The following is a 24,285-nucleotide window of genomic DNA, read 5'->3' as shown; positions in this document are numbered from 1 at the left end:
TTGTAATATTCCATCATACTTTCACATGCATCAAAACTATTAAACACTGTAATGTTCAGGTCTCAATGTTCACAGGACTAAGATGCCATCTTTTTCTTGCCTCAGTAGGGAAATATATTATGTTAATCAATCACTCCTATTTCCATCTAAAGAGAAACAGTGAGTGCTAACAGAAGAAAGTGCATCAGCTGGGTTTACCTTTGACACAAAGTATTTTGTTGGACTTAAAAGGCAAGCCTGTCTTTGAGTCATCTGGCTGCTCTTGGCCTTTTTTACCATCAACAGTGACACTGAAACCATTTCTGAGACCATTTTGTCTCAGAAAGCAGATGATTCTTCTACAAGCCAGACAACGGTTCAAAACACAAGGTTAATTAAATACAACATATATACAGGGATATAAACAATTATTTAAATGTCCTATAACTAGAACAATCCCTGGAATGGGGTGGTGTGGAGGGTGTATGTAATTGTGGAATATGGAAAAACGTGTATCCTGCATTGGTATTTTTAGATTTACACTACCAGAAATGGAATTCCCACCTGCTGGAATGGAAGAGACAGCATTTCTCCCTTCCCGTGCTTCCACATACTGAAAATCAATTACATATTTTTTTAGCAATCAATTGCTATAATGCATACTGCTATTTGTTTCCCTTTTCAACACAAAGAGAACTATTTACTTAAAAAAAAAAAAAAAAAAAAAAACAACAAAAACAAAAAACATCTGCAGAGTCAGAGGAGAAGGAATGGGGGACAAAAGTGCTAAGAAATTACACACATTTCCCAATCTGTCAAAAATAGACCTTTTAATTTGTAAATGTCAATATGTACAAAAATATCTAACTAGGAAGAAGAGCATAAACACAAGCTTGTTATAGATAATGAACTGAAATTGCCCACTCTGTAAATAAGGCAATACTGCTAGAGTCAGTACAGTGTTGGTAAAGTGAACAACATATCCTCCTCACTTACTCGACATTTCAAAGCTCTCGGGGAGAAAACTGCCCTGTAAACCAAAGAAAGTCGATTTAGACATACTGGCTTACAGGTGATCGCTATTGTGAGCTGTGTCTAAGGCTTCTGAATTAAGCCCTGACCTCAAAATTGATTCAAAACATAATCCTTTATGAGTCCATTTGAAAGCACCTCCCCTCCTCCTCAGTGGGTTTTAAGATACCTTATAAAATGATAAAAAAAAAAAAAAAAAGAAACAAATTTAGATCAAGTAGGAACAAATAATCAGAAATCAGGATACAGTAAGAAAATCAAGCATTACAGCCACTACAGGTAGGATTTTCTCTTTCAAAACCAGTAGCACTCAGTTTCAAAGTAGGCAACTCTGTTCCATCTTCAGAGAGTCCTATATATTAGCAGCGAGTAGTTCTTTGAACACCGGTGCCTCCAGGATGATATGGCCACTTACGTGGGAGACTTAGATCCTCCTGACTACTAAACATCCACTCAGTTCTGTTTTCCTTGCTTACTCTCCCTCCTTTTTTTCCCCCCTCTTCTTTTCAATGACAGCAAATATATGCAGTCGAACACCTTCCTTTCAAAATATCCTCTTGCTCTCCATCACAGGAACTCCTGGCTGAATAGGTCATACGTGGACTTAAAGCAAGGCTAACACTCAGACTAAGTTCTGCATCAACTAACCTATTCCTGAAGGGGTATTTTTATAACTTTTGCCACCACTATGAACTAAAAGGTGACTCAACTAAGACTCACTGACCCTGTTTTGCAAGTCAGATCAGTTACTCTAAGTCTTACAAGAGGACAGAATCCATCACAAGTACATTGTACCATGGCTGTACAGTCTCCAATAAAGACAGAAGAGACAGAAGGCAAACAAGAGTAGTGACACACAGTAGTACTAATATTTCCAAGTGTGCAGGGAAACCTGGCCACATAGTTCTGTAAAAAAAATCCAGAACTTCAAGGAATATTAACCACTATAAGGATGATATAGCACCTCTGACATTCTCTGAAGTGGGGAAAAAAGTCAAAGAAAAATGAAAAACAACTGGTTATGCTAATGACTGCTGAGGTCAAGTGGATATTTGAAGAAAAACTGTCATTTTTAGAACCTGATGAAAAACAGTACTCAGCATGTATGACCTAAAAGCACAGGCTCCACAAGAAATTAAGTTTTTATTTACAGTAGCAACCACCTTTTCCAAATGTTGCCTGAGAGAGTGTCCCACAGCATCAACTACAAAAGGAAATTGCTGATTTTTCTGTTGGTTTTCTAAATGTCAATATAACCACAACCTGCATAAAGATGTGTTCTTTCATCTCAATTATATCCATTATTTATTTTTCTGTGTTACCCCATACCCCAGCTTGTAAACCACTGAAGAACATAAACATTAAATTTAGAATTAAGGTTCAATAGTTTACTAAGCTTTAAAGCAAGAAGAGGCCATAGTTCTACTACTTGTTCCCTAGAGGTATCAGGAACGATGTTGTACCACGACAACTTGATGGGAAAAAAAAAAAAAAAAAAAAAGAAATACAGGCAGAATCTTTGTTAAAGGCAGATAATAAGACCCGTGACAAGATACAAGTCTCTTAATTTGCAAGTGAATGTCTTACTAAGACATTGTTTCTCTCCCCTCATAGTGATAATACTTAGTATGCAGTATTGTAAAAAATACAAATACTTTTACAGTTAATGCATACTACTATATGAAATTTTAAAAAAATGAATGTGTGGTACGTCTCAGCGTCATCACGCATCATAACCCTGCCTCAAGCAGACAGAAAGAACTATGTAACTTCCCGAGACTTTCCCAGGTCTACCTTTCTATGTTTTATTGTGACTATAGGTTGTAAGACACACAGTACAATGAAGTACAAATTAACTAAACAGCACACTACTGTTATATAAATAAATACTGCAAAGTCCTGCACCTGGGATGGACTGACCCTTTCCACCGGTACTGCTGGGCCTAAGTGCCTGGTTAAGAGCTTCGCTGATAAGGACCCAGGGGTTCCTTGTGGATGTTTGGCTAGAGATGAGTCAGCACTGGACTCTGGAATAAAGAAGGCCGATAGCCTACTGGCCTGTAACAAGAAAGGTTATAGTAAACTTGAGTGAATCCACTGGAGGGCCACCAAGATGGTCAGGGGCTGGAGAAAAAAAGCTTTGTTCAGCCTTGGAGAGAAAAGGCTCCAGGGGTCTTAATGGCAGACGCCCAGTTCCTACAAGGAGGCCATTGGGAAAACAGAGCCAGGTTATTCATGGTGGTGCACAGTGGAAGACTGAGAGACAACAGCCATAAATGGGTGGCTCCAACTGGATAAAGGCAGGGATAAAAAAGGGTTTCACCATGAGGATAATGAAGTATCAGGAACCAGAGAGGTTGAGGAAGGTCTGTTCTCAAAGACTTTAGAGCTCTGGCAACATAGTCTGAATTTAATGCTGACTCTGCTCTGAGCAGGACCTTAGACTAGGGACCTCCTGAGTTCTCTTCTGACCTGAGCAGTTCTGCGGTTCTACATCATGAAAGTGCAGTGAGAAAATCCTTTCGGCATCATTATTTATATAACCCTTGTACTGCTAATGAAGCTGTCTTCAAATGTCTGAATAACTGATTCAGGGGACTAATGTATTTGACTATGCTACTATCAGAAGAAGAAAGTTGCTCATTTCTCAAGCATTATTAAGTTTGGAGGGGCAATTCAGTAAAAGCATCATTAATGTTGTATGAAGAATAGAAACATCTGAATCACCAGCAAATACAAGCAGTGGTTTAAATTTCCTGCTAACTCTTGCACGCTACGTAGCTTGGTCACTCTCAGGAAATAAACAGTCTAATACACAAATACTTCTCCTTATTTGAAAAGCCATTATAAACAACAAGTGAACTAAAGAAGAAAAAATTGTACGTACTCTTATTTCACCCCAAACTATGACTTTTTTTCTTGTGGGATGCAAGAAGAACAGATAGAAATGAAAAGACAAAGAGTTAATTTTGAAATGCTCATTTTAACTAAAATTGATTTTCACCTCTTCCTAATATTTATCTCCAACTGCTACAACAGTGATTTTTCTAGAGCTGCTTCCAGCACACTATATCCACAGAATTCCCCAGAGCATGTACGTGGATATTCTGTAGGAAGATAATACACCCCCTTATTAATTAAATGCAAAAATACTAAGGTGGTTCTCAAACTTTAATTAGCACTGACATGAGTTATTCCTGAAATATATCAAATTAGTCGGGTTTTTTTCAGTGATTTAATGTTAGTTATACATGATATACATTAATTCATGCAATGACAAAGAAAAAAATATTCTATATGCAACCAGTAATTTATCACTGAAAACAAAACAATAGGGTTCCCAGAAGTATAAACGAATGCTTTGCCCTCACACTGGCTTCCCTGCAGCAAAATGCAGAACGTGCCCCTTCACAAACACACAAATGTACTGATTTTACATGCTGTGATAGTAGACTTCGAATATCCTCCTTTTTCCTACTTTCCTGAAAGTCTCACATTTTTCAATGAATCATCCAAGGGACCATCTCATCCCAGAAAAAAAGCAACAAACCACACCCAAAACCACTGACACTTCATGAACAATACTCCAGTCAGAAATCAAAAGACAGCACTTACTTGACAGAAAAATAGGTAAAAGTGAGAACAGTAACCTCACTTTCACTGTAGAGGAATGCGCTTGGTTATATATTAACTAGGCCCACTTATTTTCCAGGCCCAGGTGCTACTCAGAGAAAAGTTTCCCCAGAGGTCTCCTGTAGCAACTATGAGGGCCACCTTTTTCTACACAGCATTTATTTCCCACACTTCTGCTAGGTAAGTAATGAAGAAAACTGATTTCCAGTAAGCTTTATAAAAAAGCAATCCAAAGCCCAGCACTTCTACCAAGAACAAAATCGTATTGATTAAACAGAAAAATCATTCTAATAATAACATGATAGACATGTAATTGCGATTTCTTTCTTCTGTACAAAACGGGGAGGGGGGAAAAAGACAAAGAAGATCTGGTAACAAGGGAAAAACAAAAGACTGGAGCAATTACAGACAAAACTGCAGCTCAAATCTGAAAGTGACATTTCAAAGTCCCAGTCAGACCAGAACATGTTTTTTATTTTCAGAAGATGGCAGGTATTATGTTCAAGGTACCACTAAGTAAAATTAACCTCTCTGTATTAAGATCAACAATGACAGTATAAAAAAATCTCATTTAATTTAGCTTAACTCTGTTCTCAATCCAACTGGAACTTGGCCAGCAAATTTCTTTATTTTGTAAATTTCATAAATAAACCTCAAGATGGAGGAAGAAGTTTCTGAGGACATGTTGTAGCACAGAAAAACTGAATTTGCGGTCAACATTGCTACTAACCAAAATATTCCATTAAGCTGAGGTAGTATGCTAACAGAACAGCTGTAGGAACAGGTATTTGATAGCAAATACTGTCTACCTATTTTTTTAGATCCCCTTTAGTAAAAAGGAAGCATTACAGCACACTACTTAAAAATATCACTGGAAGGGGACTAGGTTTTCCTCTCCATGTCTTCAGGGAACTGTAATCACTATGTGATGAATTAGAAATAGTCAGGAAAGGTGTTGGTTTAAACTCCAAAACATATTCCTAGTATTGTACTACCTGCCCATGCTGTGGCAGGTGCACCCACCCAATGAAATTGTGGCTCCCTGGCTGTTGAACCTTTGCTGTGCCCTTGTTCCCAGGGCTTTATGGTAGTCGGGGTCTTTGGCCAATAGGGGCTGATATTGACCACAGGTCAGACTTGGCTCGGGTATCAATGGAGTCCCTGGTTGGTGTTTTGGGTTGTTGTTAAACCCCAGAAACTTTTGTGGTGATAGTTTGTTCTCCTCTCACGGACATTTGGACCTGTTGTTAGTGTGTTTGCGGAATGCTGATTAATTGTGTATAAAAATAAATTTTGCTTTTTTGTATTGTTAAGTGGTTTGGGAGTTTCCGCAACAATGCAAGATAAAAGACCAGATCCAGATAAGACAATTAACTCAGAAACTTGAAACACTGGCCCAGGGATTGAAAGCAGTACCAAACTGACTTGGTTTGGGTGACTGTGGCTTATATAAAGAGGCATTGAGAAGCCATTCTTTCCTAAAGAAAAAAAATCTTGAAAAAACCTAAATGCAGTTAAAGTGTGTATACTCAGTTTGAATGCCTGGACCAAAACAGGAGAGGTCCTTTTTGAAGTCACTTAAAGACAAAAAACCCAAACTGAGTCAAAGTAGCCTTGAATAAGTGATTTAAACTCCTCTAAGAACTTAAGCTTAGTTCAGCTGTAATCTAGGTAGTGATGTTAATTATACAGCTGAGGTAAAGCTGTCAGTGGATGGGCACAAATGGCAAATTTGGCATCTGAACAATGTTTCTGGCACAAGTAGGGAAGGCAGGGGAAGTAGTAGCAGGAAAAAGCAAATAAGCTTGGCTTACATACCATTCCAATGTGCCGAAGCCAAATACATCTTTTGTGAAAGTGCCTCCCTACTCCTATTAATTTAAACACCAGTTGTGCCATTTACCAAAGTGCTCAGATTCAATAACACAGCATTTTGGTCATGCAGATTATGGAGTGATGGCTGGAATGCTTTACGTGCCCTTGGCATAAAGTCAAAAGCCACTGTCCCACCAAGTCTTATTTTGCCTTCACAAATAATGGTGCAACTAGAGATGAAATTATATAATAACTAAGTTCACATTCTGCAGTGAAGAGGTCAGTAAGCTAGATATCAATAATTCATTTCAAGAAACAGTTTGGACTCAGACTCAAATACTTCTAAACATATACAACAGTCAAGCATCTACTTGATATATCCTAAAATAACAATTAGCACTTTTGGAAGGGCTAACTTTAAATTTTATTCATATGTACACAACATACATAGGATAAGGTCTTTTACTAGAAAAAAAGGAGTTTTCGTTTTCACATACTGAACTGAGGCTCAGAGATACCTGATTGTTTTTTTCCCCAGGACTTGCCTCCCTCTGCAGCCTTCACCAAAGGACTTATCTCTCAGCAAAATAAATAGCATCTGGAAATGAAACTCACTTACCATAAATAAGTTGTGACAATGCTCATATAAATGAGCTGACTCAGAGATGTAGTCACATTACACCTTCCTCCCTTCTACACCAGCACAAACTGTGTCCTCACAGAAAAGTCACCACAAAAAACCTCTAAGCTTTATCCCCAAGGCTCTTCCTCCACTATTTCTACAAAGCAGAAATTGCTTTACAGAGTCTTAATGAAGAACTGGTGCATACCGTTTGACCAGCATGTTTCTATTACATCCCCTCTTCATGTAATTGCACCCACATTTCAGATGCTCTCTTACTTTCTGAGTAGGAGTTGGAAATAAGTTATAGCAGGGAGGTGCCCTCAGAGAGGCCTTTCTACCACATCCCATCCATCAGGTAGATGACGATGCTCAGCTGCTGCGATTTTAGCAGTTACGGAAAATTTGCACATGATTACAAATACTGTTCTGTTCTACAAGGAGCAAGCTGTGCTTACTTTCTTTGATTATAAAGTGGATAAATTCCTGCAGCAGCGATGCAGATAGAAATGGTGCAAGGTAATTTTACACTAAGTAACATTCATCATAAAACTGTTAACATAGATGACAGCATCCAAACCTCTTGCTAATTACTTGAGTGTAAAACTTTAAGAGCTTTAAGTTGACAAGTGTTCTCAATGGAACAGACATAATTAATTCCCTAGGAAGGAAAAATAAACAAAATATAAAAAAAAATGCATACTTCTGTGTAACAATGCAAATTATGTTTTTCACATTTCTACATCTTCCTTCCCATCCCCTCACAGAACAGAAAACATCTGCGAGATATATAGCAACATTTTAACAGCAGAAGTAAATATAAAAGTTAACTTTCCAAAACTTCAACGACAGTAAATATGAGGTATGAAACAACATTTAGAACTAAGAAAAATATTATAGGAAACAGTCTGTAACTATTGTTGAAATAAAGAGTATATGTCATAACAGTGAGGCCAATTTCTATTACTACTGAATAGTCTTTACTAACTACTAAAACCCAAAACAAAACAGAAAACCAAAGTCAACAAAATAGGATCTTCCAGGTATGCCACATATTCTCACATGGCTTTTAGCTTTAGTAAGCAAGACGTGAGGAAAACATTGAAATCCATTTTTTATTATTTATTTTTTATTATTTATTATTATTTTATTATTATTTTATAATTATCCATTTTTATTATTTATTATTATTTTACTATTTCATTTTTCCAAGATTTCTAAGTGACAAGACCCAATACAATGTACTATAAGTAAGTCAGTGGAAATTGAATTAATTAAAGCAGCAGTATTTTTAGAGATGCTGGGAGGAAAACAGAAGGCAGCACTTGCTGTTAGCAAACTAGTGACACAGGATTTTCTTTTAAACAGCAAATGGATATTTGAAAAATAATACGGTGTTTTAAGTAAACTATTAAGGGCTAAGTCTCCCATAGTAGAAGCAAATCTCATTGTTTGCAGTGTGCATTTTTTAAGGACAAATCAGAAAAAAAGGTCAGTTTTAACTTTTTATGTAATAAGGTGTGACAGAAGAATATTCGTCATGTTTTATACAGGAAGAAGTGTATGTACTGTTAGTTTTTCTTCCTCTTCCCTATCATTTTTTTCTCCTACTCTGTAATTTACCATATTGGTCCTTTCTCTTCTCTTATGTCTTCAGAAAAGATCCTGACTTTTTAGGAGCCTGATCACATTAGGTGGAGGAGACCATCTATTTCCATCCTACACATTTACCCTATTTAAATTTTCTAGATATATTCAACAGAGCTTGGAAAACTCATTGGGTTTTCAGTCTATTACCAAGCTTACATTATCAATCATGACTGTGTTACCATGGAACTGAGCTCCTGAGCCCTAGTTTTCTAATTTTCCACATTTACAAACAGTCTTTACAAGCAAGGCAACCAGCTTGCTCTGAGACAATTTTGCTCCAGACACTATTTCCCATATGCAGTACAGACAACATTACACCACATTTGACAACCCCAAACCCCCAGACACACCTGGAACATACTTCCAATGCTTTCCCAGTGAGCACTGTGCCTTTACATACTCTCATGTGTTCTTATACCACGTCCCCGTAACACCTCATACCCCATAACACCTACCCTTGTTCCGTTGCTTCAAAAATACTTTAGCAGACTGCAACACAGGCTTTGCAGTATTTCAGTTAGTGTGTACCAAAACCAAACAAAAACACCCACCCAGAAAAGACCTGAAATAATCATTACGATAAAGGCATGTAGAGATTACCAAGGGCAAGCACTCTGTAGTGTTTGTTTCACTGTAGGACCAAGGCAACTTTCCATCTGGTTTGGAGGTCAGCCATAGTGTGGACAGAGTCAAAGACGACAGTAACATCTAAAAGCACATTTCATTAAGAACCAAGGTAAAAAATTACTAGCAAACTAGAAAATCCCTACTCCATTTCCCACGGGGTTAGTAAACCTTGACTTTTTTAGACTCAAAGGGGCAAAATTAAGGCTGAACTGTGAGTAGTTACAAGGAGACATAAAGGCCGTCTGGATCACTCAGCTGCCCCTAACAAGGTATTCCAATAGATGGGTTATCTAAACCTCATAGTAATTTGCATGAGGTGATACTGATTTTGGATGACACGTGGACTCACAAAAGCTTTGTTTCATCTTGACACTATTTTGCCCCCAACTTTTGCTGGCAGACAGAACAAGACAAAGATGCTCATGAATGCAAAGGGCAAACAGAGAATGATCTTTCTTCGTTTGCCTTTGTATCTCCTTCCTCAGACTGCTCTTGTGACATGTCTTAAACAAAGGTTCTTTCTAGGTGTGCGGTGACAATATTGAGACAGGAAATACAAAACTAGCACAAGCAGAATATAAGGAGTATGTCTTTGCCATTCTCCTGCATATCTTTTCCAGAGCTTTCACATATGCCAATGTTGCGTGTCATGAAGTACTATATTGAATGTCACAGTGCATGACCGAAGTATATAATTCTCACATTTGGAAAAGTTGCTGTGCCTGTGGCATGAAGGCTTTTCTTTTTTTTTTTTTTTTTTTTTTCAATCAGTATACATCTAATACAAATTTTGAATAAAGATGGTTATTTACACAGAATACTGTGAGCAGCATACCTATCCTGATGCACAGCAAACCAGCATGATGGTTGGTGCCGAGAAAGTGTAGTTAACTGTGATTATAGCTGGAAAATAAGGTTTAGGACTTCTGGATTCTTTTCCTAGCTCTGCCACTGATTATTTTACAACTGGAGTCTACGGTACTTTATAATATTGCAAAGAATCTTGAGGCACAACTAATATTAATAACATAATTTAAGGCCCGAGGTGACAAGGCATATTCATCAGGACATAGTATGACAATTAAAATTTGCTAGTTAAGAATAAGTCATTAGTGATATAAAAAGTCATGGTATATGTGAAGTGACCTGGGCTGATTGTTTCTGAAGGGAGTCTTCTGAATCATGCCAGATGAAGATCTGCCCATGGCATTTGGAAATGTATGCTAACAGTTTTTCATAGAATCACAGAATATTTCAGGTTCAAATGGAACTCAGAAGGTCATCTGGTCCAACCTCCTGCCCAAAGCAGGGTCAGCTCTTCTTTAATCCGTCATAAAAAGCCATTTATCATTCCCTCAGAGTTATCAAGACCATCATGGATTGTTTAGTAACCTGATTACAATGATGAATTAATCAAGCCTGAATCTTGCTAATCCAATTACAGTACCCTCAAAGAACTCAACACATTTGGATGCACAATGCAGTTGCTAGGGATCCAAGGCAATTCATAACATTTTGAAGATAAAGAGAGTGTGGTTTATTTAGCACTGACTCTGCTAAGAGACTGTAGACGTAGGCATTCTCTGTTAAGGAGCCAAAGAGTTTAATACCATGTGTTAAGTGTATATAATGGGAAGAAAATGTTTACAACAGGTCTTCTGTGGATGGGGAGCCAGAGCTCAAGCTGCCATCAGGAAGGGGGAACATTACTACAGGTCTGAGAGTGAAGGTGCACTTCACTAGCAGTGGTTCATGATTTATACACCGGAGCACATGAGTCATAAACAGCACAGCTGGCCACAACTGCCTTTTAATACAGAGCTATTGGAAAGCAGCCTTGCCCTGAAAATATGGAGAATCACTTAGAATATATTTCCACCATGCACTTTAGGAATGGCTGTGAATGACAATCTCTTTCATTTGAGCTAATGAGAGGGTTTATTTTGGGGGAGAAGAGCAACAAGAGGAAAAAAAACTGAAACTATCATCTTTGACTGACTGATCACAGAATTCAATTCATGCAAATCTTCTTCTTTACCTCAGTATGTCATATATACCATAAGATCAGTACTATTCTGGTGTTCCAGGAAGACAATATTATTAGCAGAGAAAAGTTATGAAGACACGCTTCTGTACAGACTTTTGCATCTACTTGGAAGTTAACATATGCTAAGTCAGATTCTCCGGAGAATTTTTTTTCATTGTTACACCTGCTGATTTCTCTCTCCCTTTTTTTCTCTCACACACACCCTCCTCTATTTTAACTTTCCTCCACTTCCAAGTCTGTGCTTGCACTGAAGGTAGCCTTTCTGGGTATCTGGACTTCACTGACACCACATGGAATCTAAAGTATCTTTATTTAAATAATGTTTTAAATTGTACCGTAATTTGTCATGAAGTCACAGCAACCTGCTGGTTTTGTTCTGCTCCTGGGATGTTCACAATTAACCAGAGCATAATGCTCTAATGTCATCCCTCTCCTAAATTCAAGGGTGTGTGAAAAGAACAGACAGGAATACACACTGCACTCCAATACATGTATTAAGTGCTCCTCAGCCCTCAAGTTTAAGGAGGCTACATTCAAAGTCCTCTATAATACTAACATGATTAAATGGCTATGTTTAAAGGCTATAAGTTCATAAACTGTACTGACATCATTTGTGTAGAAATGATACCATTTCTCTTCCCAAGCACAAAACTTGTCACACTTTACCAAGAAAAAGCAGTATTTTTCATTCTTTATACAAAGGAAGCAGTCTCCCTAAGACTCTATGCAGGTAAATGCTATTTATTTCATACATATCCAACAGAGTTAAAGAGCAGGGACACAGCAAAAATAGCACTTTCTGGGTCTGTAGAATTCCACCAGGAAAACAATTAAGTAGTGCTCTGACTGATTGGGACACTTTGACCAAAATTTGCTCTTTCTCATTGAACATAATAAATCAAAGTATATTTTAGGTCATGCCCAACTCCATTAATATAAGTATAGTTGCAGCTTTATGCACCATACATAAAATATCCCCATAAAGCCAGCCACAGCAGTGGTGGCACTATGCTCCTTTGCATAGTCATTCTGCCCTTGCAGATTGGGTCTTGTACAGTCATAATTAAATTCAATCAGCACTAATTTATCTTGTATTTTAGCCAAAATTATTATACTGAGATGGGCTGAAAGTAGCTGTAGGGCTTTCTTTATTCAGTTATTACAGGAATCAAATTTGTTTCCAACAACTAATAAATAGTAGCTAATACAGCTAGAGGAGAATACAATGGCAATGATGCCAAGATATGTAGGTTAAAAAACATTTTCAGATACAAGTAAGAAGAGCACTTAAGAGTGGACGAAATACCAACTTTCAGTCTAAATGTACCATTAACAAATTCAACTTTTTATTAACTAGAGACAAAACGAAGACTTCCAAGTTGTCTCTTGCTACCATAAAGGAAAGGACTGCTCAGCACAATATGTAAGGGTCAGACTGTGTGAGCTTTAGACATACCAGTCAGGCAAATATCTAAAAGGGAATAAAATAAGTGAAAACAAGCCAGTACCAAATGCTCAACAATTATTTTGAAGTAACAAGTAGTCTTGACATCAGATTAAACTTCTCTGGCTCTTCTTTTCACTCATACCAAAATAAATTAATCAAAATGTAAAAACAATTGCACAGCAAATAATAAAAAGGCACATAACTAAATACTTCACTATTTCATTATGTAAAATTAAGACTAGCTGTATTAAATAATGTTATATTTTGACCATCTAATGCTATTGCTATTCTGCTGTATGCTAAAAATACCTCCATGGATACAGAATTATTTTTGAGCATCCACATTACTGTTCTCCATGGAGCTGTAATGATTTATATTAGATAAGGATCTAACCCTGTTTTCTTTACTTAAACAAATCCAACCTTTCACATGAAATCCATTTTGCAGAACATCTGTTTACTCTTCATTATTAATACATGATCATCACAGATCTCGTTCCGTTATCTTCTGTAAAAAACTAGCATCATAAAAAAAAACAGCTTGCTTATGAGGATTTCAACATCTTTAGTACATTCTGTCCTTCCCAAGTCATAACATTTTTTTCTAACCAGATGACCAGTTTCCCCGAATCAAATTATATTGTAATAATATCTGAGGTAATTTCACCTCTGAAATTGCTGTTTAGGCATTGTAAAGTATGATTAAACTTATAGTGAGATGCTGTCAGGCCAGGTGAAAAAACTTTCCCTAAAGCTACTACTGGTGGGCAGGTCAAAAAATATTCTACCACCAGTGCATAATGTTTACCTTATTATGCTAACAATGCCTTTTAAAAGAGTTCATAAACAAAAAATATACAAGTAGATCAACTGAATGAAAGGAAGCTAAGGACAAGAAGCTACAGAGAAGCATTTCCTAATCTCCATTAAAACCACACAAAAAAAAATGTTAAAATAAGTTGAGTGACCCTAAATAGCATCGTGGATATTACATATATTCAGTTGCTGTACCCAAGTGATGCAAATGATAAACTAGAGCTGAACGCAGGTAAGAAATATTGTCTTTCAGAAATGTTCACTTTTTTGAGATTTTTGCTGATACAGAAGATACCGTAGTCAAAGACATCCCACAGCCTCAATCGTTTAAGTAGACCTACTTGGCAGTAGTGTCACAAGTACTAGAAATGCTGGCTGAATGCTTGCCTCAACAGATGAAAAACCTTTCAAAAATTGCTCTGTTGAGTTCTGCTTATTTTCTCTCTCCAAAATGTGGGGAAGGGCTTCCAGTTCAGAAAAAAAAAAAAAAAAAAAAAAAAAAGGAAAAGACAGAAAGAAAGACAGGAAAGAAGGAAAGACAGGAAAGAAAGAAAGAGTAGAAAGCTATAACTAATGGAAAGAATTCAGAGTCTCAGTCATTAAATTTATATCTTCATTAGATTAGGAAAAAAAATAATTCGGACACAGCATACAACATGTCGGATAAAGCCTTAACCATGAAAGCAGCCCCACATCATGGACATATTGAAGTGCTTTTAGTGAGTTATCCATAAACTTTTAAAAACTTAATTGTTTTGAAATCTGTTATACTATTTTTTCTGTTAATAATGGAAACATAAATGCCAGTGCTTTATGTTAATTACATGTCCTGATAACAATAAGTATATAACCATACTTCTCCAGTTATCTTTTCTCTCTCTAACTTGTCACCTCCACTACTAATGTTATAAATAACTTCTGTGCAAATACATCTAGAAATGCATGACTAAGTCTTTCATTTGCATACTCCACTGCATCCTGTGCATCCGGCCAAAAGTATCGTCTTGTTTTCTACTATCATTCAGCTGTTCCCACCTAAGACTGGGATATCAAGCAGTACCCTGATCTGTAACTTTCTGTACTCTGAGTACAGAAACTTCTGTCCATTACAGATCCAGCTGTCAAAAGCTAGGGAAAGAAATTTCACTACCCCCCAAAATAAATCCATATTAAGGACCACTCAAAGAAGAAATGATAGGCTATAACTTAATTTTGTATGGCATTCGGGATACTAGAAATAATGTTATTATTTTGATAACTGAAGTTATTTTAAGGTAAAACTTTTTGAATCTTACTGTGTTTCAGTCAGCACTTTCAGGGAAGGGCAAAAAGTCCATTTTTAAAGCTAACAATTAATAATTCACTTACTGCCAATTACTTAGGAATTGGGTTAGTTCAGGAAATAACAATTTTGCTGCATTCATAACTCATACTGAAAAATACAGAAGTTTTGTGTGTGTTTGTTTTTTCACATAAAACCCCCAATATCCTTTTCTTCTGGAGAAATAGCCAATATTGCCCCAGCCCTGCTGAGGCCCAGCAGGGGCCCAGAAGCAGAATGATCTCTGGCATTTAGGCTTCAAAATTTGACTGTGTCCTAGCGACAACATCTATCTACAGCTATTAATCTGCTAGTCATAAAGCAGTTCTTACAGTGGTGGCCCTGATTTCTTCCGTAAATAAATATCAACATAATATCTCATCTCAGTCTTTCCCGGGCAAAACACTGAACTGGCAAAAAGACTTGGAGGAAATCTTCACAAATTTTTTGCATCATCCTAAGAGAAAAGTAGAGCTTCACAACAGTATTTCATTTGTTGAACACGGAAATCTTAATATTTACCTCAAATATACATGTGTGATTATGACTGCTTCGGTCAATTCACTGGTGATGCTTTCCTCCCTACTGTGGCTTCCATTACTCTGACGAGCCTGTGAGACCCAAAAGACACAACTTAATACTGTTCTTTCCCTTCCAAAAATGAGGAAAATCTTCCTACTCTCTCTCTCAAAAATATTTTCGGGTTGCCTTCCAAATGTCCAAAACACCTAAAAAAACCCGCGGGTTTTTCCCACCTTTGTCAATATGTGATTACGCAGAAACAAATAAATACAGAGTATATTTATGGCTTTTTACACACCATCAACTTGCTTGTGCTGCTGTCAAGTCATGCTCTGAAAGAAAGATTTTATTTTGTTCCCCACTGTACACGAATGCTTAAAGTTAGGAACATTTAATGAAAAACTCTATCACAAAACCTACGAAAGACAATAAACTACCATCAGATGGCAGAAAGGGTTGGACACTGTTCCAGGGGTGGGCGCCCAGGTTTTGGTAGTGGTGGGGGCTGCAGGGAGGCCTTTGTGAGGGGAGGCCGGGGCTGTTCCAGCCGACTCACCACAAGACATGGCTGAGCCCCTCAGCCAAGTTGGCAGCACCCCAGGAAAAGTGTATTTAAGGAAGTGTAAAAAAATATGTGTAGCAGTTGGTAGAGAAGAGTTGGGGGGGAAAAAAAAAAAAAAAAAAAAAAAATGTGAGAAACAGCCCTGCAAAAACCAAGGTCCGTGAAGAAGGAAGGGTAGGAAGTGCTACAGGCACCTGAGCAGATATCCATGCTGAGGTCCATGGAGAGGCCACACTGGAGCAGGTTCATCCTGAAGGACTGCAGCCAATGGAGAACCCATAGTGGAGCAAGGGAAAAGTGTGAGGAGCTGTTATGGACTGACTGCAAGCCCCACTCCCCATCCTCCTGGCACCACTCAGGCAGAGGAGCTGGGAATGAAGGAGTGAAGTTGAGCCAAGGAAGAAGCAGGGGTGGGGAGAGAAGGTGTTTTAGTTTTTGTTTCTCGCCATCCTATTCTGTTTTTAAGTGGCAAAACATTAATTCCTCCCCAAGTCATGTCCGGTTTGCCCATGACATAACAGGTAAGCGATCTCCCTGGCTTTATCTTGACCCACCAGCTTTCTCATCTTGTTTTCTCCCCCATCCTGTTGAGGAGGGGGAGTGAAACAGTGTCTGGGTGAGCACCTGGCAGCTCTCCAACCCACCACAGAGAGAAGAGGAACATGAAGGCTGTGTGCTGCAGATACGGAAAGACAAATTCTCATTGACTGCAATATTCTGAGGCAGGAGAACATTTCTCCTCACAGAACTGCTGATACCTTTTTCTCATACGCTGCCCAACATGAGCACCATGCACATACAGAGGATCAGACAACAGATTTCCTGTGTAAATTAGAAAATGTTATCGACCATTACAGCTATGGTAAATTTTTTCATACTTCTGTGACAGACATACATAATGGATATGAACTTTGTCTTTAAAAGTCAGAAGACTTCAGTGTTCTTGCAAATGAAGATCACTCTATTACAAAGTACATAAACACATCATTGATTTTAAGCACATAATCCCACTTACTTCAAAAGAAAAACTCAATGAGTCAAGTTAGCTACTCAAAATTTAAAGTATGGAAGATTATTATTATTTGATTCTTCATTTCTTAGAGATACCTGGGAAATGTCTGAGGAGTGGTTTAGCCAAATGTAAAAATAAAATACAGAACTTAACTGTTTTAACCAAATATTTAAAAGCACAGATTTTATTCCAGTTTTAGGTCTATTTTCTTTACTATGGAGAGTAAATTTCTTCCACCACAAAAGAATGATTCTACATGTGTCTTGCCAACTGTCATTGAATTTTAGTTTTCCTATAGGCTCTACTAACTTGCCCATTAGGTAGAAAAAGCTGTACAAAAATAAATGTTAAGTATGACTTGAAATTGAGTTTTACCAACTCACTGACAGTCTACTGCAAAATATAAATTCTCATCTGCAAGAGAAACTAAGTGTCCTTATTCCAGGAAATCCAGTTTGGCCATAACTTTTATGCCCTCGGAAATATGTAATTTACATTATTTCGATTTAAAAAGGTCACTGTAAAAGGTGTCACCTTTATAAAAGCTGTTTCAATAAAACTTTACTTCCATGCTATATTTTAAAATTAATTTGACCTTGAATTCTAAATTTCAAAAAGGTGAGTATATAAGACTTCTTTCTGGATGACCATTTTAAAAATATATATAGATATTTGACAGTACCTCCTACTGTGTCTTAGACCACAAATTAGGACACTTGGCAAAGAAAGGTATTTTCCACCCTAGCTTTGAGGAAAGTATATGCTATAGTTTGGAGTGTACTACATCGGTTCACTTAAAACAACTACATTTTTTAACAACTAAAAAGCTTAGCAGACTTACATTTCTGGTTTCCCGAGATGGCAGAAGACAAACCAATCATTTTACATAATTATGTCAAAAAGGGGAAGGATTTGAATCCCTTCCACAGGAGTTTAACCCAGATCTTGCAAGGAAATGTGTTAAGGTACACATCAATATACAGTAGCAAAGCTAAGATCATCAAATAATGGTTTAATTAAATGAAATAAAATTTTAAAAAATATATTTAAAAAAATCAAACAAAACCAACAAAAAACACAAAAAAAAAACCTAAAAGAAAATCAGCTCCTTATATTTCTTACAGCATGTATCTCTCGAGACAGAGATCAACTGGCAACTCTGAGTGAACATCTTCAAAATATCACATTCCTTATTTCCCCATAATGTCCAACATAGGTGCAGTGAAACAACACCTCTTGCTAAGGTGTAACTCACCACAAGACAAGTTGGTTTTATGTATAGCCTGCCTCCTGCAGTAGTGTAATCATTTCTTAATGGTACTAGCATTATGGGCTAACATCTTTTCTTCAAGGATCACCAGATCTGCACTCTGAAGTGTTTTTCTCTACTCAGACATTTAGCCTTACCTATGTTATTTCACAGTTCGCAGCTATCAGCTGCATTCACATAATTCTTTTTGTACATTTCAGTACAGAAATTACATATAATGTATCACAAGTCCTCGCATGCCCTTTTCTCCTTGATACTGTCTTACAAATCACTAAGCCATTCTTCATAGTTAATCTGTTATCCCCCTACTAACTAAACATGACACTATACCCTTAGTTTAGTAATTGCTCTTGTGCATTTGTCCTCAGCTGAAAGATATCGTGTCAGTAAGTTGTTCACATTTCAGTTCTCTCAAACTTTTGGTAGCACATGACATCATCTGTAAGAACCAGAGCTCACGAAATGACTGAAATGATTTTAGACTTCAATTTCTATGGCTCACTTCTAGGATATATCTGACAATGTATCTCTCTTGGAAAAGGGAAGAGAAGCACTCTCCTTCAGATTTAGGATTTTTCTCTTCTTTCTTATACATAGGCTGACAAAACAACCACATTTGTCCCATGGTCAGTCACAAGGAAAGTACTAATTGGAAAAACGGTCAATAGCAACGTACAACTAGTGAAAAATACCTGCCCACTGAACTCCTATTAAGCTGGTTTTTAATTTCTATTAGAAAGAGCAGGGCATCTGTGCAGACAGGAAGATTTTTTGTTTGAACATAATGCCTGTTTGCAAATATACTACACTTCTTACTAGCAGCTGTGTTTGCAGTTTGGATGTATGCTATAGTTGATGGTCCCATAAATTACTGATCTAAATGGTACATGTGAAAAGCATGGGAAGATATTCCTTAGGCTTGCAAAAGTATGTAAATAAATATGCTATAATATACACATTATTTTTCTTAAATATTTTGTTCATAGTGCTCTCAGGGTTATCTATTTGCACTTTATGAACAGAAGCACATTAGTCCACTATGAACATTTGCAATAAATATTTTATGAGAGTACTTTCAAATGTAAGGCAGATTCTAAAATGTACAAAGAGCTGTACATTGGTGGGTATCCATTCAGGAAACACTTGATGGAATATTTCATTTTTATCTTCTTTCTCTATATAATTATGCATTTACTCTATCTGTTGTAAAGTCTATTCAAATGAGGGGAAAACTTTTGGAGCAGTACTACCATACTTTCTTAAATACACAGAAAGAAGTGAAAAATTAAGATCAGTACACACAGTCTGTCAAGAACATCTACATGTCCTAATCTCCCATTCTATAAAGACATATACACATCATTTTCTACACATGTCCAGATTTCTCTGTAGATACCTGAGTTTATGACGTATTTGAACCTAAGCATGATGTGTGAGTCTTTGCAGGTCTGGAATCTTTTCAGCTCCTACTGACTTCAGTGGGAATTAGTTTATCCTTCAGCATATATGCTCTAACAAAAAGCATGTTAACGTAATTAGTCTAAATGTAAGAATAGATCAGCTAGAAGTATCAGTAATAATTGGGGCTATTTCAAATGCTGCAACACCTACATTTTCCTGCAAATCATTAAACAGAGAATTCTCTAGCTTTTCACGTTACCTTTTCTCTCTGCTTTTTGTGCTTGCAAATGCAGGAAGATTTAACCTCTCCATTCTCAAGTAATGTATTTTGCATATCAATACAAACACAATACAAAGACGGTAAAGAAAAGAAACATCACCACTTATAAAAAAGGATACGCCAGCAGTTCATTTTCCTCTGCTCTTTGAATTACCCAGGACATTATAAAAAGACATTTCTCCTCTCTTACTGTAAAAGAAGATTATGGTACAAATTTGGACTGTGAAGACAGCTTCCAAATTGAGAGAATCATCTTTAAGACTGTTGCTATTGAGTCATAAAGAGAAGTTAGTATTTTTAAAAAACTTTTTTTTGAGTGTGAGATAAAGAGTTCAACACTGGTTTTATGTTAGAATCAAGACATCTTTATTAGCAGGCTAAAACTAAGCATACTTCTTAAACATCACACTTAAAGTCAGTGGGCTGAGACTGTCAGCTATTTCTTCGTATCATCAAAGAATCATGCTGTCATCATTAAGACCATGTAGAAACAAAGAAGCCCACAGTATGGACCAAGGATGATATACTTCTGGCTGAATAAGCAAGGATCTTAATAGACATGGCACTTAGATCTACCATCTGGGTTTCTAGAAAAATTGAAGAGGAAATTGAGGTTAGGAGATTAAGTATTCTGAAAAACTTCTCTAAAATGATAGGATAAGCCTAATATGTATATAATAAACTAATACAATAATCCTAAATTATTCCTAAATAAACTAAAGATTTGAATGAGGTGATAATGCAATCTTGATTTTATTATATTACTACAAATTGCTCATGACTAAGTCCTAGCTGAGAAGTGGGAAGATCAACTGCAAAGTGATATTCAATGCTGTTGCGACTAGAAATTTCCTATAAATAGCAGTCATCCCTACCGCCTCCTCTATGATAAACCCATAGACTTGTCCTTCAGTGAGATCCCATCTGGACAAACACCTTTTCTCACAACAAGTAACAGTCCAAATTTTCTAAACCACATTGTTTCACTGCTGCAGTCCTTGAAATACAGCCAGAGTCTGATCCAGTGGACTACAAAGCAAATAGGCAGGCCTTCATGGCCAATACAGAACCATGACAAATAAAGTGTCTACCACTGCACAAAAGTCATTGTAGCAGGTTACTCTAATTGAGTATCTGCATGAAAATGTCCAACTATCCCGTTAGATCCTTGATTTCAAGCCAGGGCTTTGTTTATATTGCCAAGTGCCACCTCTTTTCCACAGATTTCTCTGTGCATGTGTGCATATATACACACAATTTAAAATACTCTATTCACAGGTGTGGGAAGAGGTAATTGGCTTTCTGACAGTGTTAGGAGAAGCAAAATAGTTAGGCAGTTCTAAAAAGCAAGTAGAACAGTTCTGCTACCGTGGTACCGATAATTCCTTTTCTGAAAAGGACAAATTCTAAAAAGCTTTACCAATTTTGGCACTACTAGTCTCCCTCCAGTTAATATATTTTAAATCAGAATCTCAAATAAGGATGATTTATTCAGAAATAATATAAGATTTTGGTTCATTATATTCAGCCTTTTCTCAGACACAAATTGGAGATCACCAACTTGAAAGACTAAAAAGAAAAGCAACACACTTCTGTCTGCATGTTTTGTGCCTTACTTGCAGGAAAAAAAATGAAAACCACAGTTGTTTTGCTACCTGAGATTAAAATCTTTTCATTATCCTCCAAGGAGTGTATTTTCTTTGTGCATGGTTAGTAAACTTTCTTTTAAGAGGCGAAGAAAGTTGAAAATTCCAGAGCTCTGACGTTTTATGTTATTCTCTTTCAATTTCAATGTATGTTCTTGTATAGAATCTGCAAGAATATTACACTTGTATTTTCAAAATGGCTTCTCTATACCAATTGTCTTAAAGATCAAATGACATAAATTATTCAAAAGAAAACAGAAAAAATGAATGATAAGTTTTTCTGCAATCAATGTCTCTAATACGTATGAGAATGGGACATCATTTCACCAAAACAATACATCCGTGAAGTATGCTAAGGGATAACTGCGTTTGGATACAGCAATTAATCACCACATTATTTATAGTACTTCAGAAGCAGCTTACAGTACATTAATCAGGGATAACTTCTGCTTAATTAACAGAGCTGCCAAAAACGTCAAACAAGACCATATAAAATAGAATTGAGTAAGAAAGAATTAGCAAGGGACTGGTAATGGTAAAATACTCAAAGCTCCTCTTCAGCAAAGGTCTTCTCCCAGTTTCACTTCTTACAGCACCAGGAAGCAAAAAATTCCATCCACAAACTACACTGGGTGACTATATTAGTAGGACTAGATACTCACAAGTAAAAAGAAAAGAAAGCAGCAAGAAGTTAACTGCATCAGTTTTGGTGCACTGCCAGGCACACAGCCATATGTCTGTGGAAGACATAGGAAAGTAAGAAGCAACTTTTTTTTTATTATTGTTTTTTAAAATCCTCCTTTGTGTAATTAGAAGGACCACTGGAGTGAGAAGGTACATGGATTACACCTGAATTTGTTGTCTCTGCTAATGCATAGACTATGTTAGAAGGAAAGGAGTAGAACAGGTTTTGCTATTTAATCTGCTTCTCAAATCATGATTCAATGGAAGTCTCTTTATTGTGTAGAAGCTCATAAAATAAAATCCTATTTGCCAGAAGTGTGAAAGACAGTGTAACTCTCCCAAAGTACTTGAAAAGAAGTTTAGCAATTAAACCCAAGTAAAACATTAGTGAGATATGGGGAACACGAGTAATTTGCATGTTAGGCATATGCAAATTAGAAAACAAGATCTGGTTTAAAGTAACGAAGAACTTCATAAAATTACATGGCTATTAAAAGTAGCTTATATGCTAAGAAGTATTCTGATTTACATAAGCAAATTTATTTCAATTACTACATGCAAATGGTAATTATATCAAGTAAAAACAAATTTTTATTGAAAGCACATATAATTATAGAAAACATTAATGAATCTTTCAAGTTTAGGTCTTCAATAAGAAGGGATGATGAATAAAATATAGAAAAAATGCTTTTATTATTCAGTGCACAGCTGAAAGTTTAAGTTCAACTATGAAGCAACTGTAATTAGGTTTCATCAGTCTTTTTTAGCATGGTGTCAATAGATCTCCAAAGGAATTAAGATTTCCACTGGAAATATCAGTGAAGTGTTTACTGTTACTTGCCATACTGTAACATCCCATAATAAAAATACTCGTTCACTCTGTTGAAACTGTGTCTGTCCTTATGTAAATAAAGATAACTAAATCTATGACTAGTCTAACACTTTGCATGTATAAAGATAGGCATGTTTAGGAACTTATCTTTAGTCTAATAGCATTCACAGAAGTCTTCATGAAACTGTCACTTGACACCACAACATCTATGCACAAAAAACTCTTTAATCTCTATGTTTGTGTGTATACTGTGTTTATGAAATGGAAAGAAATGAAACGGACTGAAAGTGGAACCCTCTACATTTCAGAAGTGGTTGAAGAAAGTTCCATCAACTGATATGAAAAAAAATATTTCCATGTCACTTACAGCTGAAGGAAAAAGAATCATAGGACCTATAAAGATGAAAAAAATTCCACCAATGAATTCATTTGCAAAATACAAAACTACATAAATACACCAAGTTCTCATAGTGCCCCCAACCTGTCCCCCCGGGTTAGATGCTGCTTGTCTAGTAGTAGACTTTTCAGCAGTATAGAAGAGCACTGTCAGTGCTTTTTGTATAGTCATTTCAAATAGTATTGTTCACATTATTTTAATTTGTCTTGTTGTGCTGGTAACAAAGACTACCATGATTTCACTCAAAACACACCCAAAGGGCTCACATTAAATATTCAGGTTACGTGGTAACAGTAATGTCTCTAGCCAGATCATTTCAAATTATTCTGGAAAGCAATATTCCCTTCCCAATATCTCTGTTTTGATGACCTCACTGAGCTTTCTCCTGATGACTCAAACGCATTTGAGATCAATGGGGCCTGGGGTGGGGGGAGGGAACCCTCTATAGTTACATACCGAAAGGATTAAGAAATATGGTTTAAACAGTACTGTGACAAAACAGTGTGAGTGAAACTATCAATCAAGAGGCCTATACATTACTCCATTTTATTATATCAGGGTTGTTTAATATTTTCTTAGGACTCCTCAAATGAAGGATGACAGCGTGTGAGCATGTATAGTAGCATTCCCTGTCAGTGATTCAGAGCAACAAAACACTAGATTAGTCAATTCTCAGCAATACTGGGCAGA

At 36.7% G+C, this 24,285-nt stretch overlaps 1 protein-coding gene across 2 annotated transcripts in view; it reads right to left on the bottom strand.

The window, feature by feature from the left end:
- The window catches only part of GRID2 (glutamate ionotropic receptor delta type subunit 2), a 746,686-nt gene that overhangs the window by 672,835 nt on the left and 49,566 nt on the right, over positions 1 to 24,285 (bottom strand). The window contains exon 2 of one of the 2 annotated variants that reach the window (XM_032999395.2): positions 15,512 to 15,600. The exons of the other annotated variant lie outside the window; for it this stretch is intronic. The gene's annotated coding sequence lies outside the window, so the exon portion shown is untranslated. The remainder of the gene's footprint in view (positions 1 to 15,511; positions 15,601 to 24,285) is intronic. 2 annotated transcript variants of the gene reach the window in all.

The sequence above is a fragment of the Tyto alba genome, unplaced genomic scaffold (assembly GCF_018691265.1).
Source record: "Tyto alba isolate M040663 unplaced genomic scaffold, T.alba_DEE_v4.0 Super-Scaffold_6, whole genome shotgun sequence".
In the NCBI taxonomy this organism is placed as follows: Eukaryota; Metazoa; Chordata; class Aves; order Strigiformes; family Tytonidae; genus Tyto; species Tyto alba.
The sequence above is the reverse complement of the archived record's forward strand: the minus strand, read 5'-3'. Positions and strand labels throughout refer to the sequence as shown.